This window comes from Calliphora vicina, chromosome 3 (assembly GCF_958450345.1).
Source record: "Calliphora vicina chromosome 3, idCalVici1.1, whole genome shotgun sequence".
Classification (NCBI taxonomy): domain Eukaryota; kingdom Metazoa; phylum Arthropoda; class Insecta; order Diptera; family Calliphoridae; genus Calliphora; species Calliphora vicina.
Genome location: NC_088782.1, coordinates 2,731,765 through 2,737,821, shown reverse-complemented (window position 1 = coordinate 2,737,821; position 6,057 = coordinate 2,731,765).

The following is a 6,057-nucleotide window of genomic DNA, read 5'->3' as shown; positions in this document are numbered from 1 at the left end:
TCTACTTCTACTACACGACAGCCAAAAAGGTCTCCTCGTGCAAAATATATTTTTATACCCTACACCACCATAGTGGGGAGACAGGTCGCAATTTTGAAGATATTTCGACAAATTTGGTAGATATTATTTTTGCGGCCCAAGGACAAAGCTATTGAAACTGGCTGAAATCGGTCCATTATTTAACCTAGCCCTTATACAAATGTCCTTCCGAAATTGGACTTTATCGGTCATAAATGTTTAATTTATATATGTATCTCCACGAATTCCGCTCCAAATTATATACACAAAATTCATGTCACCAAATTTTGTTACGATCGTTCCATAATTAGTTATAACTCACATACATATATATCAGCTTCCGAAAATCACTTTAACGTGCATAAATCACTTGGTATACACAAAAAATTCAACATAGTTAACTTTAATATAGACATAAATCACACGACCTAATTTTGTGTTGATCGGTCCATAATTGGTCATAGCCCACATATAAGGCCCACTTCCGAAAATCACTCAAAAATATAAATTATTGAAATTTTAAAAGAAAAATTTTTTTGCTCTTACTTTACTTAGTGTAGGGTATTATATGGTCGGGCTTGACCGACCATACTTTCTTACTTGTTTTATATAATTTTGGCATTCTGAACCTTATATGTCTGTTATCGAGATATTTCTTTCCACTTTTATGTTTTCACTAAAATCCGTATGTTAACAGTTTTATTTCAACAACGTCGAATTTAATTAAATAGTTTTAAAACGGTTTATTGTTTTTAAATCTACGTAAGTACCATTGAGTAACATTTTATATTGGGTGTATGACTCAAAAATGCGTTATTTAGATGGCGTATCTTTTGAACGCAGGTTTTGTTCTCAATAATTTATATGTCAGTTATTGAACATTATAGAGTAAACAACAAAGTTTTTTTCTTTCAAAAATTTCTAATGTTGTGTCAAAAAAGCGTCATATGCGGGAAGTTTTGCTTCACTTCTTTAATTTGAAAGTAAGTAACCGCTGTCAAACTCAACAAGAGCTTGTTAAATAAATTATTAGGAACTACTCAAGCTGCAATTTTAAAAAGTTTGCGAGCAACATGATTCATCCAATATCAGGGAAATTGGGTGCCATACGAATTGTAACCGTATGGTACCCAAAATCGGCCCTCTGGCAACATGTAAATAAAAATGCATGAAAAAAATGTCTGGTTTTTGCGTTTGGTCCCCTTAGTTTTAAACATTATTGCAATTAAGGCCGAAATGGTACAATTTTTTCAATATTGTTGGTACATTTTCACATTTCTAACGATCTTCCCCCTTGGTAAGAGCGAAATTTAAAGAGACATAAAAGCTAAAGAGAGCTGAATGTGGTGAAACTCATAAATTTGTTTTTGTATGATTTTCTTAAGGGAGCTTCCTGTTATTTTTGTTTAGTTTTTTTTTGCTTCTACTTGTAGTTTCGTTTAGTTTTCCCCAAGATGCTTGCGGAAAATGTGGAAAAACAACGACAGTTTTCCCAATAATTGTGTGTTTATGTGCGTGTTGTGTTGTGTTGTGTCATATCACAAAAATCATAAAAATGGGGTGTTCCTTTTTTCAAAACAACAATAATAACAACAACACAAAAATAATCCAAAATAAAAAAAACCCAACAACAATAGCAATTAATTTAAACTAAAAATTAAAACACACACACTAACAACTACACATCATAGTATTTTCAAAATAAATATTTATTCAAATTAAAGTGTTAAAAACGGCAACAACAATAAAAAAAATAATAAAGAAAAAAATGAAAAATAGAAAAAGTATACTAATAAAACATTAACAAGTTAACAAACAATTAACAAAAAATAAAACGCAAGAAGTTGTATTTGTTTATATCACATCAAGGACTTTTTTTGAAATCAAAGAGGCGTTAACCCTTCGAAATTAAAATTAAAAAAAAAAATAATAATGACAATAAGTAAGGCCTACAGACAAAATGCCGACAAATGTGACCTCATAAATTTATGGCCAACAAATGATAAAACCAAAAAGAAAAATTAAATCAAAATTTCGACTGCAATATACTTTGTACAATAAAATAATTACATTTCCAACAACAACTTATTTATACCTTGGTTGTTGGGAAAACAGGAGCAGAACAGAGCAGAAAAAATCTTGGCAACTTAAAAGAAGAAAAATCACATTCTCATTTACACACTTGCATTTGCCAGCCAACGCCATTGCCATCGCATTCCCATAAAATGGGCGAAGTCAGTCAGTTAGTTAGTTAAAGTGTCTGTGGTGGCCTACTGACTAATTTAGAGACAACATCTGTCTCCACATACTTACTACTCCTTCTGCTTTTTGGCTTCTTCTTCCTTGTTCAACAAACGACCGACCGAGCGAGCGACCGAAAGACAGACCAACAACCAAACTCTACCCCACCTCCACCTGCTGCTTTTATTTAATCTTCTTCTTTTTTTTACTTCATTTTCGGATTTTTCCGCTTTTCGTTGAATACACACAGCGCGCCGTTTCATTTACAGTTAATTTACGTTTGTGTGTGTGTGTGTGTTCCTTTTGTGTCTGTGTATTTTTTGAAAAAGCATAAAAAGAAACGTATAAATAAAATCATGTCAGTTATTCGTTACTCGTTATTCATATGGTTAGTTTTGGTTATCACTCCCTACTCTTCTTGTATTAAATGGTTAGAACAAATCAAATCCCTCATATGATGGATACGAGTAGTATTTTAACCCTCTAATGTATCAATTGTTACATTTTCTGCGATTTTAAAACTATAGAAAGTGTGCAGTAATTTGTATTTATCTTTTTAGATGGATAAACTTCATTCTATATTTCTTTTAATTTTTTAAATTTTACGATTTCAATATAAGTTTTTATTTCAAAGACCTAGGGGTTACTCTCTATTGCGATGCGAAAGAAAAATGGTACAATTGGTACTCTTTATTAAAATGTTTTTATTTACAAGTTTTGACATTTCATTTTGTCATTCTTCGCTATTGTTTATTTTGTGGTGCCAGTATTGCTTCTTTTTGCGAAAGCGTTTGCGTAGACGATAAGAGTACAAAATTGTATTCTTAACGCATTTACCTTTCGCATCGAAATTGCTTTCGCATCGCAATAGAGAGTAACCCCCTGTTCATGATGAATCTATGTAGCAAAATAATATCAACAGGTTAATTTCATGGGTAGCAGTTCTTTCAATATCAAAAAGATGCGGTTCTAAACACAGCAATCTCCAAATTTTTTATCGTAATTGCCACAAAACCTCTAAATGAATTAGGTTCAAAATTGCTTCATAACTCCATTTAATTTTAGAATAGTGCAGAGAAACATATAAAATAATAAATTTATTTATTGGGTGTATGACTTAAAAATGCAGGATTTTGTTCATACATACATATATAATATACAATATAAAATCATTCTATGTATAGGACATTGTTAGCTATGACCTTTTCCCATCTTTCTGGCAACATATGGATTCCGAGCGAAATGAAAACTGCTCATGTTTTGAGGTCAAGAACGAATTAAGCCAATTTGGGATACACTGTTCTGAAGTTCAGCGTATCCCAGAGAGAGCGTTCTGCATCTTCTGGTCTTACCAACCACTTCATTGTAAATACTTTTTAACAGGTATTGCAACATGTGACCGAGCGTTGTCATGATGGAATATTACGATTTCATATCTGGCGGCAAATTCTGAGGGTTTTTCACCCAATGCTCGCTTCAAATGAATCAGTTGCGTTCGGTACAGGTTCCCTATTGCTCCCACCAAATACAGAGAATTACCTTAGCGTCATGAATATTTATGTAGCTTTGGTCTCGATTCGGCTGGTTGGCCGGGCTTCACATACGATCTCTTACGGTGCGGGTGATTATAATGGATCCATTTTACATCGCAAGTAATGATGATTTTCTTTTATAGCGTCCAAGCATCATTTCGGACATTCAAGGTCTCTCGGCTTCAATTAATATGGTTCCCAATTTCCCTGCTTTTGGATGAATCCATTTTGAAATTGCTGATTGAGTAGCTCCCAAGGATTTTGCAAGCTCTTGTTGAGTTTTAAAACAATCTTCATGGGGAAATGCTTCCCGCATATGACGATTTGTTGGTACAAAATTCGACATTTTCGAATCAAAAAAAACTTTGTTGTTAACACTTCAAAATTACGTACATATAAGTTATTAAAAACAAAAACCATGTTCAAAAGATATGCCATCTATTGTAAATCCGGCATTTTTAAGTCATGCACCCAATACATAGTATATTCGATGCAGTTCTGGGAGAATCTCACTACTATTTAGGGTGACAACGAGTTAGATAACTAGCCACATTACTAGGGGATCAATCAACCCTTTTGGATTAGAATGAGGCTGGTCCAAAGTAGTCAACGCATTGGATTCACATACCAGTTAATTGGGGGTTACACGATCAAGTTTTGCCTTTCAAGTTTTAATACACTCACACTTTTTTACTAATGCACTCACACTTTTAAGAATTGAAACGAACTTGCATTCAATTTCTCATTCAAGTTGGTGTTTAAATTTTTTTTCATTCAAGAAATCAGCTGATTACATTTTTTGCACAATTTGTTCTAACATTAGGTGTGTTCGCGTACTTTCCAGTAAAAAATATCCAGTAACTTTATTTTAGAGAGTAAAAATAAATTACTCTCAATCTGATAAATTACAAAACAAAAAGTACGCGAACAACAATTTGTAAAAATGAGTTGTATTTTATTATAAATCAATTTAAAAAGTTTGTTTTGTGTTATTTTTCTTATTTTCTTTGCAAGACTTGTAAATTGTATTAATTTTCAACTTTTTAGTTTTGTTTATATTTGCAACCATATGTTTTAAACATATTTTTATGTTGATATTTTTTACTGGACAAAAAATGTCCAGTAAAATATATCATGTTCTCTATCTACGAATTGTCACTTTTAACACTCTCTTGCTCTCTCGTTACAAGTTTTTAAAAGTAAACGAACAGAATCCAGTAACTTTCAGTTATAGTTTGTACAAATTATCAAGTACGCGAACACTACTATTGTTTTCAAGTTGCGTGCAGCCTACGTCACAGCTTTCACTTTTGGTAAATTTTGACAAACAGTATATGTAAAAGACTATCAAGAAAAACTTGATCGTGTGGATGCAGTGTTAAACATAGTCAATTACCTTACTAACTACCTAACGGGTTAATTTACCTCAAATAGTTTGTTAAAAAGACATCAGATAGATGTCTTTTGTGGGAATTTTTGTGGAATTGACTTCACGCTAGTTTACCTGACTACATTCTGCACTAAATAGAGAACTTACATGTCAAATGACCCAAAAATATACAAATCGGTGTCAGCCAAGTAGTTAGACATTAGTCACAATTAATGTCTATGAGGGATTCATTTGACTACTTGCTTAACTGATGGGTGTTGTTATTGTATCACACATATGTGAGAATTTTTTCTCCTTTCATTCTATCACTTAATTAATATTAATAATGACATCTCAAAAGTTTTCAATGATAAAAAATTTAAAATTTAAAAAAAAAAATAATTAATTTACTATTTCAAACAATTTCTCTTGTACACCAGAGGGTTAAACTAATGCTGCTTAGATGACGAATACCGATTACAATTTGTGTTTTAAATGACTATGCGCAGTTTCAATTTTTCCTTTTTCATGTTATCCAGAGATTCCTTAATCATAATCATCATCATTACCATATACCAAGGCATAACTTCACTTTCATAGACCAACCATCAGGAATAAAAAAAGAAGAACGAAAAACTCATTATAATGGTGACTTAAATATTAAAAACACTATAAGAAAACTAAAAGAAATTTCAACAAATTAAGGACATTTTTAAACTATAATAAATAAATACCCTCGGGGTCTATTTAAATTAAAATTATGCTGTCTATAATCAACAGAGACAAGAACTGAGAAAACGGGTCATATCTCTTGTGTAAAAAAATTTAACAAAAAAAAAAGAACAGAACAGAATCCTTTTCATCATACACACATTCCTTTAAAAGAAATCCTGACTG